The sequence below is a fragment of the Choloepus didactylus genome, chromosome 24, assembly GCF_015220235.1.
Source record: "Choloepus didactylus isolate mChoDid1 chromosome 24, mChoDid1.pri, whole genome shotgun sequence".
Lineage (NCBI taxonomy): Eukaryota > Metazoa > Chordata > Mammalia > Pilosa > Megalonychidae > Choloepus > Choloepus didactylus.
In genome coordinates this window covers 25648161-25661073 of record NC_051330.1, presented here as the reverse complement: position 1 = coordinate 25661073, position 12913 = coordinate 25648161, and the positions used below count along the sequence as shown (strand labels likewise).

General features: G+C 36.6%; 1 non-coding gene and 1 pseudogene across 1 annotated transcript; both read right to left on the bottom strand.

Moving 5' to 3' along the window:
• Window positions 1-448: 448 nt before the first annotated feature.
• On the bottom strand, window positions 449-555 carry LOC119520142. Its single transcript, XR_005214135.1, has one exon. It is a non-coding gene; the product is annotated as a U6 spliceosomal RNA (small nuclear RNA).
• A 10574-nt stretch (window positions 556-11129) lies between these two features.
• Window positions 11130-12696, bottom strand: LOC119520123 (annotated as a pseudogene).
• Window positions 12697-12913: the final 217 nt, after the last annotated feature.

Here is a 12913-nt window from a genome sequence, read left to right as displayed (position 1 = left end):
TCAATTGCTTCCTTTAGTTTTGCCAATGCTTCTCTCATGTATTTTGTGGCACCTTGATTGGGTGCATAGACATTTACGATTGTTATTTCTTCTTGCTGAATTGCCCCTTTTATTAGTATGTAGTGGCCTTCTTTGTCTCTCAAAACATCCCTGCATTTGAAGTCTATTTTATCTGAGATTAATATTGCTACACCTGCTTTCTTTTGGCTGTAGCTTGCATGAAATATTTTTTTCCATCCTTTCACTTTCAGTTTCTTTGTGTCCCTGTGTCTAAGATGAGTCTCTTGTATGCAACATATTGATGGTTCATTTTTTTTTGATCCATTCTGCGAATCTATATCTTTTAATTGGGGAGTTTAATCCATTTACATTCAACGTTAAAACCGTGAAGGCATTTCTTGAATCGGCCATCTTATCCTTTGGATTATGTTTGCCATATTTTTCCCTCAAAAATATGGAACGCTTCACGAATTTGCGTGTCATCCTTGCGCAGGGGCCATGCTAATCTTCTCTGTATCGTTCCAATTTTAGTATATGTGCTGCCGAAGCGAGCACCCCATAGCTTTTTGATATGTTGTGTTCCCATTTCCATTCTTCTCTCTCTATATAGCAAGTTCTGTTATTTCTTCTTTCACCCACTGATTGTTTAGGTGTGTGTTGTTTCACCTCCAGTTATTTGTGAATTTTCTAAGTATCTGATGGTTATTGATTTCTAGTTGTATTCTATTGTGATCAGTGAATGTTTTTAGAATGACTTCAATTTTTTTTTTTTTTTTTTTTTATTTGGGCTTGTTTTATGGCCCAGTATATGATCTGTTCTGGAGAAAGTTCCATGAGCAGTAGAGATGTAATATTTGGGATGTAATGTTCTATATATTTCTGTTAATTCAAATTTATTTATTGGATTGTTTAGGTTTTCAATTTCCTTATTGTATTCTGTCTCATTGATCTATCTATAGGAGAGTGTGATGTATTGAATTCTCCCACAATTATTGTGGACACATCTATCACTTCCTTTAGTTTTGCCAATGTTTGTCTCATGTATTTTGGGGGCACCTTCATTGGTTGCATAAGCATTTGTGATTGTTATTTCTTCTTGTTGAATTGTCCTTTTATAAGTGTGTAGCTGTCTTCTTCATCTTTGCATGTAAAGTCTATTTTATCTGAGGTTAATATAGCTACTTCTGCTTTCTTTTGGCTGTAGCTTGCATGAAATATATTTTCCATCATTTCACTTTCAATTTCTTTGTGTCCCCATGTCTTAGAAGTATCTCCTGTTAGCAACATATTGATGGTCCATATTTTTAATCCATTCTGCCAATCTACATCTTTTAATAGGGAAGTTTAATCCACTTACAATCAATGTTATTGCTGTGAAGGCATTTCTTGAATCAGCCATCCTATCCTTTGGTTTATGTTCATCAGATATATTTTCTCCTCTCTCTCTTAATATCCTTTAACTTACCCTTACTAAATCTCTTTAGTTCTGAACTTTTCTACATACTTATGTCTCATTTCTTTGTTTCTATGTCAGTAGGACACCATTTAGTATCTCAAGTAGGTCATGTCTCTTGTTAGCAAATTCTCTTAGTATTTGTGAAAAATTTAAGCTCTCCCTTAAATATTAAGGGCAGCTATGCTGGATAAAGAATTCTTGGTTGGCAATTTTTCTCTTTCAGAATTTTCAATATGTCATACCACTGCCTTCTCAGTTCCATGGTGGCTGCTGAGTAGTCAGTGCTTAATGTTAAGCTATTTACCTTGTATGTAGTGAATTGCTTCTCTCTTGCTGCTTTCAGAACTTGTTCCTTCTCTTTAGCATTTGACCATCTGATCAGAATATGTCTCAGAGTTGGTTCATTTGAATTTTTTCTGTTTGGAGTTCATTGGCCATCTATGATTTGTGTATTTGTGTTGTTTACAAGGTTTGGGAAGTTTTTCCCAACAATTTCTTTGAATACTCTTCCTAGCCTTTAGCCTTCTCTTCCCCTTCAGAAATACCAATGATTCTTATATTTGTGTGTTTTATATTGTCCATCATATCCCTGAGATCGAGATCCCTTTTGACTTTTTCAATTTTTCCCCATTCTTTCTTTTGCTTTTTCACTTTTCATTCTTCCATCTTCAATCTCAGTGATTCTCTCCTCAGCTTCCTTTAATCTAGTACTGTGAGTATCCAGAATCTTTTTATTTTGAAAGTGTTTCTTTTATTTCCATAAGATTGTCTACTTTTTATTTACTCTTGCAAATTCTTCTTTATGCTCCTCTAGGGTCTTCTTCATGTTCTTTATATGATGTACCATCATCTCATTGTTTGTCATTAGTCCCTGATTAATTGCTCCTCTAATCTTTTGATTTGGGTGTTTTTGTTTGCATTATCCATATCTTCTGGTTTCTTCATATGCTTTTAATTTTATGTTCTTTTAGGCCTCTTGACATTTTCTTATCTTGATAGGGTTCTTTTAGCATATGCAGTCTTATTTGCAAAATTATCTCTAACTCATCAGAGCTACAGTTTTTTGAAGTGCACTTTCTCTGTCTAACCAAAAGGTGGAGAACACAAACCACCTATTACCCTCAAGCCTGTTCTCCCCCACTTTGTCTATGTCATGAGTGGGGGTCTGAATCTTGTGGGTCCAATCAGTGCACAAAATTTCCATGTGTATTTGTTGCCCACCCTGAATGTGGGGGGTGTGTCTGAGTGGTTAGGGCAGAGCGCAGCTTTAATAATCAAATCTCCCAAGTGTTCCTGGTAACTTAAGGCTGTTGCATGAGTCCAGGATTTTGGCTTAGTCTCCCCACAGTCTGTCTCTACTGCAGACCCACAATTTCCTGGTATTGCTATAGTGCCCTTGTGACTTCTGTGCAGATTCTGCCTCCAAGCCATGCCCTCCAAGGGCCTCCACTGAGGGAATACTGTGCAATGTCACAAGTGAGTGCAGTCCCCAAGGGAAACACAGCATGGCCATCCCCAGCCTGCTGAAGAGATGGCTGTACAGGGCATGGTAAATTTCCCCTTCAGTGGACCTCCACCTTCTTAGCTCTGGGAGAATTAGCTGCATGTATGTGAAAGGATATTGTCCATGCCAAATACTGAGGTGGGTGCTCAGGGTGTGGAAGGGATTCCCATCATGCTCGAATGCATCGCTCTTGCTGCTGGATCTGCAGCTGCTTTTTGGGTTTTTTATCTAATCTGTCTCCAAACACCACCACCACCTCCCCACTTTCTACCGACCTTGGCTGCTGGTTCTTCAGCAGCCTCACTAGCCTGTTTCTGAATGCAGACTCAGTTTCACCAAGTGCACAGTCACTTTGGATTTAGCAGATCTTGTCCAGCCAGTGCATTGCTGGAACTGGTATTCTGGAGCACTTTCTGTCTTTTATCTACTGTTTTTCATGGGGACTTTTTTCCCTATCTCTCCTTAACTGCCATCTTCCCTCTATCCATATCCTCTTATAGTCATTTTTATTTCAGCGTGTTTGGCAGTAGTGTCCCTATTTTCGTTTCTGATTATCCTTATTTGTGCCCTCTGTATTTTTCTTGGTCTGTCTAGCTAAAGGTTTGTCAATTTTATTAATGCTTTCAAAGAATTAACTTTTGGTTTTGTTGATTCTATTGTTTGTTTTGTTCTCTATTCCATTTATCTCTGCTCCAATCTTTATTTCCTTTCTTATGCTCCTTTTTGGTTTTTCTTGCTCTTCTTTCTATTGTTCTTCCAGTTTTGAGGTTACTCGTATGATTTGAAATCTTTTTGCTTTTTAATGTAAACACTTAGAGCTATAAATTTCCCTCTCAGCCCTTTCTTCACTGCATCCAATAAGTTTTTGTATTGTGTTTTATTTTCATTCACCTGAAGTTATTTCCTAATTTGGCTTGTGATTTCCTCCTTAAGCCATTACTTAAGATTTTCTTAATTTCCAAATGTTTGTGAATTTTCCATTTCTCTCTTTTTATTGATTTCTAGCTTCATTCTTTGTGGTTGGAAAATATATATTGTGTGATTTCAAAATTTCTGAATGTATTCAGACTTGCTTTGTGAAACAACATATAGTCTGTTCTGGAGAATTGTCCATAAGCACAAAAGTAGAATGTGTATTCAGTTTCTGTTTGATGTCTTTTAGGTATAGTTGATTCAGCCTATCATTAAAGTCCTGTACTTCCTTAGCAATAGTCTAATTAAATATTCTATCCATTATTGAGAGTGGTATGTTAACACCTCAGTATTAATATATAACAATTTCTCTCTTTAAATCTGCTAGTATTTGCTTCATATATTTTGGAGCTCTGCTCTCAGGTGAATATATATATGCAAATTGTTACATCTACCTATTGAATTGTCCCCTCTGTCAGTGTATAATGGCCATCGTAGTCTCTAATAACTTTTTTTGACTTAAAGTCTGTTTTATCCATTATTAGTATAGCCATTCCAGTTCTCTTTTGGTTCCTACTTGCATGCTTTCACCATCTGCCAACTTGTATCTTTGCATTTAAGGTAAGTCTCCTGCAGAATGCATATATTTGGGGCATGCTTTCTTATCCATTCTGCAAATCTCTGCCTTTTGACTGGAAAGTTTAATCTGTTTACATTTAATATCACTACTGATAATGCAAGACTGTTTTCAGTCATTCTGCTATTTACCCCTTGTAAGTTTTATACCACTTTTGTCCCTCACTTCTGTTAATGCCTACTTTTATATTTGCTTTTTGTTTTGTACCATACTGAGTGACTTCTCTTATCTATCTGGATATAATTTTCATTTATTTTCCTTGTGGTTACAATGGGGTTAAAATATAACATCCTAAATAAAGAACAATCACATTGTCTTCGATACCAACTTATGTTCAATAGCACGCACATATACATTTCCTATGCACCTTTATCCACAACAATTTTTTATACTTGGTACAACATATGTCTTTGATTATTGTATGTTAAAATCATAGGTTTATCATTACTTTTTATGCATTTGCATTCTCACACTCATAGCATGTATGAAGTCTATTTCCATACCAAACAATAAAATATAATAATGGAATGTATAATTACCCAAATGTTTCCCTTTACTACAGGTCTTAATTTCCTTATGTCACTTTGAAATTCTGTGTAGTGTATGTCCTTTCAGTGAAGAGTGGGGGATGGGCACCCACAAGCATTGCTTGTGGGGAAGGTCTACTGATGAACTCCCTCAGCTTTGATTATGTGCAAATGTCTTAATCTCCACCTCATTTTTGAAAGAGACTCTCACCAGACATAAAATTCTTAACTGGAATTTGTTCTTTCAGCAATTTATTTCAACCCACCATCTTCTTATCTCCTAATGAGAAATTGGGACTCAGTATAATTGGGAATCCCTTGTGTGTAACTTTGCTTTTCTTTTGCAGCTTACAGAGCTCTTTCATTGCCCTTTTCATTTGATAGTGTGATCACCATATTATGGGGTGTATTTTTCTTCATATTTATCCTATTTGGCATTCTCTTGCCTTCTTGGATGTGCACATTCCTCTCTTTTGTAAATTTGGTAAGTTGCCTGCCATTATTTCTTTGACTATTACTTCTCCCTTTTTTCTATTTCTTTTCCTTCTGGGACTCCTATAATACATATATTGGCATGCATGATTGTCCCCAAGATGTATTTTAGGTGATTTTCACTTGTACTATTTCCTTTTTGTTTTTGGTCCTCAGCCTGATTCATTTCAAGTGTCTTATCTTTATGTTCACTTATTCTTTCTTCTGCCAGCTTCAATCTCCTCTTGAAAGTATCCTGGGAGTTTTTCATTTCAGTTCAGTTCTTGAGTTTTTCATTTCAGTTCAGACAAGAACATAGAAATGAGAAATTTCTATCTCATTACTTAGAATCTCATATTGCTCATTTGTTGTTTTCCTGATATCTTTTAGTTCTTCCTATGTATTTTCCTTCATCTTCTTGAGTATTTTCAAGACCATTTTTAAAATACATTATTTGGTATACTCACATTCTTTCCTTCCTCATTGGTGCTTTCTGGATTTTTATCCTCTTCCTTGGCTGGGCTATCATTTCTTGTTTCTTTGTTTGTCTTACATTCTTCTCGTGTACAGTGTCCAATACACTGTTAACATTCTATGATATATTCCCTGAGATGTCTGTTTCTCAGTTTTTTAACCAGCTGGTGATAGGCAGAGATATTCTTGAGGTTCAGCACTATCAGGGAGGTCTTTCCAAAGTGAATAAAGTGTGTAAAGTATTCCCTGTCTTTCTGGGCCTATATCTTGTCCTAGGATTTTGCTTGTTAGTTGCTTTTGAGTTCCCCCAATTATGGAGCATGGCTGTCACCTCTGTTTCCCAGGAGTCAGATGTCTGTCTTCTGAGGGTTTGACTCTGTCCCACCTTTGTCCCAGACTGTCCACCTCTGTGGTTTTTATTCTCCTTAAGTTTTCTCAAGGTGCTTTTGCCAGGAGGGCAAATTCAGGTAGGAGGGACACCCAGGAATGGACACTTTCATGTCAGTCTTTCCCCACCACAACAGTTCATAAGACCCAGAAATGGAGAACAGACTGGCTCCAAAGTACCCTGGGGAAGGGATCATTAATGGACCCAAGACCTTCTCTGGTGGGTCCCCAAAACTGAGCTTTCTTGGCCTGCCCAACAAATGCAGCACTTCAGCTAACTGTCCCCAACAACCCTAATGAAATGCTGTATCCTTAATCTCCTCCACACTGTCCCATCCACTGATACTGGAAGCAATGGCTATCAGCTCATTTATCCAAAGTGGGATCAAAAAATGGCTGCTGTCATCTTTGTCCTGGTGTGTTGAAACTTTGGCTTCAGCTACATTTGTCTGAGTGAAATAATAGCTGCCATTAGTGTTAGGACCATAGTGATATAATTTTGCTAATCAAATGCTGCAAACACTGATCAGCCATGATACAGTCCCTGTTCTTTTTTAAACAAAATTATATTGATATATAATCACACACCATACAATCTATTCAAAGTATAAAATCAATGGTTCACAGTATCATCACATATTTGTGTATTCATCAACATGATCACTTTAGGACATCTGCATTACTCCAGGAAAAGAAATAAATAGAAAAAACAAGACCCCCTCAACCATCCCATACCCCTTACCCCTCCCTCTTATTGACAACTAATACTCCACTCTAACCAACTTAAAGACTTTCAATAGAGTTAGGTAAACTAAGACAGTGTAGTATTGTCAGAGATAGATATATAGATAAGTGGAACGGAACAAAACATACAGAAGTAGATCCATACAAACACAGTCAACTGACTTCTGTTTGCTATATGGTTATACAATCATTATCAAAGATCAAGGCAACTGGATTACAGTTCAACATCTTCAGGTATTTCCTTCTGGCTCTTCTAAAACACTGGACACTAAAAGAAAATATCTATATAATGAGTCAGTAGTCACAGTCATTTGTTAAATCCTAATTTCTCAGTGAAACCTCCTCACTCTCATTTGATCTTTTTCTCAATCATTATGGACATCCAGGCAATTACCATTTTAACCTCTTGGTGCTGGAAAGATGTGTTGACCTCTATGGGGAAGATGAACAAAATAAGATGATGACCATGGAGAGACTGGTACCTCTGGTTTTGAAGGCTTGTATGACATAGGATCATTCTGGAGGCCTGAAGCTTCTGAAAAAACAAACTTACTAAGTAAAACTTTTATAGAGATTTAGAGTCCAGTGTTTTCGGGAATATTGTTGGTTGGTGCTTGGTATACTGTGGTAGTCTGCAATATCTGGCTAAATCTTGCATAAGAATAACCTCCAGAATGACCTTTTGACTCTATTTCAAATCCCTTTCAACAGAGATTTCACTTAAACTATAATATGTTCAATTTCTTTTCCCCATTTTGGTCAAGAAGGCATTCTCAATCCCATGATGCCAAGGCCAGGCTTACACTGGGAGTCATGTCACACATTGCCAGGGAGAATTACACTCCTGGGAGCTGTGTCCCTGTTTGGGGTTAATATAGTGAGTTTATTTGCAGAGTTGTCTTAAAGAGAATGGCCACATTTGAGCAACAAAAGAGGTTCTCTAGGCATGTACCTTAGGCAAAATTACATGCAAGCTTAGATTCACCATTGCAAAACTAAGCTTCATAAGGGCAAGCCTCAAGATTGAGCACTTGGCTAATTTAATTGTGAGTCCCTAGTACATGAGAGAATATCAGGAATTACCCAGATGAGGAAGTTTAATAGTTCCATATTTCCCCCAGTCTCTGAAGTAGACTTTTCAAATATTTTTTTTTTCTGCCAAATATGCTCTGAAATGTTTCAGGTATTACATTAACCTGTTCAGAATAATAGGATCTTATTCTTTATTCTAGGTTCCATGTATTTAGGTTGTTTTAAATAAACTGACCAGACAGGTTAAATTAGATAGCATGACAGAGAAATTTTAAATTTTGGAGCAAATGAACATCTTTTGCTTTGGTCTTACACAGAAGTTGAAGTTTTAAAATACAGGCAATACCATCCTTTATTCTGTATGCTGATTTACATTAGTAATAACCAGGTCCATTTCATTCATATCTCTAATTGAAGTCTGATCTTTTATTCAGCTTCTTAAGAGTTGGTGTATGGAATAATGCTGACTTTCAGTTCTACAGAATTCAACTCTGGTCTCAGGTGTCACAAAGATACTCAATTTTTCAGGGAACTACAAGTTTGTACACAAAGAGCAAGGCATCTCAGAATTTAAAAGTAAAAGTTAAAACTCAGGAATAAATATTACTGCTGTAAGAGATTACAATCTATGGACCTTTATGATGAGCCTTATTTGAGCATTCTGTACTCATTAATCATTGATTGCCCAATAACTGCCTACTTTCTATCCCATGATAACCTGTACAGTAGAATTCAATTCTCAGTGTTTGCTCATTATAGTCAGGTTATACTACTGAGACCATATATTATTTGTTCTTTCATTTCTGGCTTATTTCACTCAACAAATATCTTCAAGTTTCATTAACATAGTTGCATACCACATGACTTCATTCTTTCCTGTAGTCACTCAGTTGTTCTATCGTATGTATACATGAAGATTTGCCCTTTCATTCATCAGTCAATGTAGCCTTAGGCCACCTCTTTCCATTGAAAATCATGAATAATAGAACTATAAATGTCAGTGTGCAAATGCCTATTCATGTCCCTGCTTTTGGTTCTTTGAAGTCTTTGTCTAATAATGGGGTTGCAGGATCACATGGTAACCCTATACTTATTCTCCTGTGAAAAGCTACACTGCCTTTCAGAGGGGCTGCACCATTTTGCTTACCCAAAAGTGAGTGAGAATATATCTCTCTTCACATCTTCTTCAACACTTGTATTCATTTGTTTATCCTTAAGCAGTTTTATTCACACACTATGCAATCCATCCTAAGTGTACAATCAATGGTTCCCAGTATAATTACAAAGTTATGGTTTCACAACAACAACCTATAGGAGAAATTTCCATTTCTTCCACAAAGAAAGAAGAGAAAAGAAAAAAGATAAACAAGAAGAATCTCATATCCCTCTCTTAATTCTCCCTCTAATTTAAACTTAGATTTGGTAAATTGCCTTCTTTCAATTAGTGAAAGAATACTACAAGGTTACTATTAACCATAGAACATAGTTTGCATTCATTGTATTTTTCCATATACCATCCCTTTTTTATGATATAAAATTTTATTTTTAAAAAAGTTGCAAAGAAGAAGAAATGCACTTGGTTTTGGCTACATTCAGAGCCCTATAATTCTTCTAAGGTAGTGTATTATGATGTTTTAAAAAGAGATTCTACATTATCTGATGCCTGGTAACACATATTTATTACTTACAACCCCCTCACGTCTCTTGATTTTATGATTGGAGTAGATAGAGTATAAAATAGGTAACATTTTAATTACAGCAGCAATGTAATAATACATGCTTTAAATTCTTCAAAAGTAAGATGGTTACAATCAGTTGTCCTACACTAAAGTAGTCCTTTGAAATTAGTCTTATATAATTAGTATGGCTATAACTCTGATCTGTCTTGGGCAATTCTAGGTTATGCCCATTGTCCTGGCATTAATTGTTAGCTGTGCACACTTTCACTCTCAAAGCCCTGGTTAATTATTGTTGTTCTATGTAGTCAATTGCAGAATAGTTATGTTGAATAAATTTCATAAATTTGATGTACATTCTAGCACAGTAAATATCAATTGTCACTAAAATCTAGAAAATGTGACTGTCACAGTATAAAACATTCCATTATTTAGATAATTTTCTTCTACTGGGAATCAAAGTAAATTTTGTTAATGAATTGAGAGTACCAAGAACAACCAAGTGTTCTGTAAGTCATAACTTTAGATGATTTTGAAAACACTTAAGAATGAAAACTTTTAATCTTTTTAAATTGGGTCAAGGTTATTCAAAAGAAATAGCATTCTAGAATGGATCATACCAGGCTTCAGAAATATAGAAAAAAATAATGGGTTTATCAACCTGTTCTGGAAGATATACGTTCTAGGCAATTTCTAGTTTAGATAATACCTTCGAAGTCCTTCCTGTAAAATTATAACACAACATATAAAATTAAACAAATAGCTTAGATTTTAGGATAGAGTTTACTAAAATCAGTTTGGTCAGTTTAGATTTATATCTTCTCTAGTACATAATGATATATTGATTCATGGTGCTACATCTTCTTTAAAACAATAAAATCTGCAATTTTAAGAGTTATCAAAGTTATATTTAAAATAGCGAACAAAAGGTTTTTGATAATTGTCCAAGAAAGGCAGGGGACTGTTGGGGACGATTAAGGTAGCATGTATAAAATCCACCCTCAGCGATGCCGGAGATATGCAACATGACCACTAGGCTGATGCAATAGCGGCTTAAGTTGCCCTCAGCCTTCTACGGAAGCGATAGCCGTTCGTGCCTAAGATTAGCGCCTAGAGTGCTAGCTTTAATACCTGCCTTCTACCCCAGCAACAGTAGCCACCAATCCTGTGCTAGCCTTACATCTGCCATCCGCCCTAGCAACAGCAGCAGCCAATCCTAGACCGCCACCCACCTTTGCAGCCACCAATCCTAGGCCGCCACCCGTTGGTACTAGCCACTCCCTCTACCTTAGGGTATATATACCCTGCCTCTTCAATAAAGTTTTGCAGCTTGATCAGAAACCTGTCTTCTTCTTGTTCCTCGTGTCTCTTGTCCCATACCATTCTTCCCTCGCAGGAGCTGGAGCCTCGGTTGATCGTCCCACGGGCCGGGACAGGGGACACTCTGGGTGATAAATTCAGATTGGCACATGAGATCAGCTTTCCATATTGGTGAAACACAATACTGATATCATCTCTACTAAATGCTACAGAAAATGAAAACAGAGCAAAATATAATCGTAGGAGTGCTTTAAAAGAATTTTTTCAGAGAATCATATTCCTTAATTATTTTTCCCATTCACCACAGTATATTTCTGATTCATTCATGCCATAGTATGTGTTTATATTCAAAAGTAACGAGTCTACTAGTGATGCACATTGAATCCCAAGACATCAATACATTTGTATACTTGAGAATTAGTCTTTGGATTACTCTTCTTATTCTGATTTTTGTGACCATTTCCAGGAACTAAGGAAGCTTCTGCTGGCAATGAACATGGAGTAGCAGCAAGAGCATCTATAAAATCCCTGAGATGTGATTTGAAACAGTGCTGTGGACTCCTTCTGGCTTGGTGATTTATACAATGTTGCCAACATCTGCCTTCAGTCCCAGTGAAAGATTAAATGTATTGTAGCAGCATATCCCCAAATCTCCCCTAAAGCAGGAACCAGTGAGGCCAGATTTCTATCAAATTTGTTGTCATCTGATTGGATAAAATTACAGCTAATCTGTGGCTATTTGCAAGACTGATCATTTGCTGGGCTAAGCCATTTAGTAACCAAGTATGAAGTGACAGGTCACCTAGGTGATGATAAAAAGGCAAAACAATACCATCCACTATCACTAATTGAATCTTTGAGTGTTCTGAAAGGAAGTCTGGAAGGAGACAAACTTGTGCCAAAAGTTCTGTGTAATCATGACAATGAAATAATAAATATGAGAAAGAACATTTTCAAGAGTGAAGTCCTCCAAAGATTTCTGGTGCTCCTCTCCTTTGTGTGTTCCTGCTATAAGATGAAGGTGCTGAATGCAGGTGGTAGCAAGGTCTACCACTCTATCAACCATAAAACTTCCCTCTGTATCAATAAAAACTGCTTCACCTGCCACTCCTCCAAAATATTCTGGTATCTGTACATCTACTACCAATTGCATATATAATGGTGCTTTTCCAACACCATGTGCAAAACAGATTTCTGTTGTTTTTTTAAGCATACTCCACCCCCAAGAATATTACCTAGTGCTGAACAGAAGGTAACTATGAAGCCCTGAGTATGCTCCTTCTCAAGAAGTTCCAGTGCTGTACACTTCTTGACTGATTGACATGTACCAGCATGTCTTGGTATATTTAAGAGATGTTCTCTTCTTATAAACTGTAGAGTTTCTAAGGCTTCATTTTAGATATCCCAACTTCTTTGCTGACCTCAGAGAGTTTCACCTCCAGGAATTCCTTGGCATTCTGGAAACCCACAGAGACTAGTTTTACCTGCACCATTGAGGACAGCAGGAGACTCCCTAAGTCATGTTACATTTCAAAGTGGAACACTTGAGTGCTCATCCCATTTTTTAATTTTTTTATTTTTAAGCATCTTTTAAATACTTTTAAGGCATTTATGTATCAAAACATTCTTTGCCAAGATTTCACATTAGCTTAAAATTCAATTTAGTCTTTCCATTTCTCTACTGAGGTCTTCACTTCAATGTATTACATAAAAACAGCTTCTGCAGCAGTCAGCATTTCCAGCAACCACACAGTGAGTCCCAGGGTCAGCCTC